A 974-nucleotide genomic window follows, 5' to 3' on the forward strand; every position below is an offset into this window, starting at 1 on the left:
TTGATGGAGCAGAAGCAACCGGGGAAAGCGCCTTTCCCAGAGTTTTTGACCACTCATACTGGTTACCTCCTGCTCTGGTGCTTATTTTATGTGTTTGTGAGTTATTATGTTGGGGTGTGTTTTCTTGAGGCAGTGTAGGATATATTTTCTGTATTGGTTTTTCTTTTCCTACAGCTACAGCTTCTTCTTCCTCACTTTCTTCCTTATTATCCTTTTTTTGCTTAACTGGCTTAACTGGCCCTGTCTCATCATCTTCCTTCCTCTGATACATGACTTGCTTATCTTCTCCTTTTTTCTCTGCATGTCCCTGCTTTCCTTTTTTCTCTCCCTTTTTCTTGGGATCATTTTTTGTTTTTATGACTATCTCTGGCTGGAGTATGTCTAGTTTTTGGGTGTCTAATTGACCCTCAAATCCATATTTTGTTATCCATTCATCTAGGTGTTTTATTTTACTTGGATCCTGTTTCTCAACATATTTCCAATCCTTACATGATAACTGTTCTTTTGGAGTTAGTTTGCTACCTCCCTTTCCCATTTTACTTCTTATTTAGTTTATTCCTTTTATTTATTTTAGCTTATTTATTTATTTATTTATCAATATATATATTTATTTCTTTATTTCTTTACTTATTATTCTTTTTCCTTTTTACTGTTATACTTCGCTGCTTGGAATCGTTTTATCTATTAATATATTTATTTATTTCTTTCTTTACTTATTATTCTTTTTCCTTTTTACTGTTATACTTCGCTGCTTGGAATCGTTTTATCTATTAATATATTTATTTATTTATTTCTTTACTTATTTTTATCTCCCTAGGTACCTTTAATTTAGTTCAGCTTGATTCTCTAAAATTTTATTTCATTTATTTATTTTTAACCTTATCCTTATCCTTAACTCGAACTTTTAGTTGTTTCTTGCTTCTTTTAAAAATTTGGATCAGTCCTGTCAACACCTAGGGTGTTCTAAGGACCGA

The 974-nt window shown here is 31.7% G+C and overlaps 1 protein-coding gene across 1 annotated transcript in view; it reads left to right on the forward strand.

Moving 5' to 3' along the window:
* The window catches only part of p2rx3b (purinergic receptor P2X, ligand-gated ion channel, 3b), a 32,345-nt gene that overhangs the window by 9,517 nt on the left and 21,854 nt on the right, over nt 1-974 (forward strand). The gene's annotated exons all lie outside the window — the stretch shown is intronic.

This window comes from Seriola lalandi, unplaced genomic scaffold (assembly GCF_002814215.2).
Source record: "Seriola lalandi dorsalis isolate HSWRI2012SDOR001 ecotype SW California unplaced genomic scaffold, Sedor1 jcf7180002055006, whole genome shotgun sequence".
Lineage (NCBI taxonomy): Eukaryota > Metazoa > Chordata > Actinopteri > Carangiformes > Carangidae > Seriola > Seriola lalandi.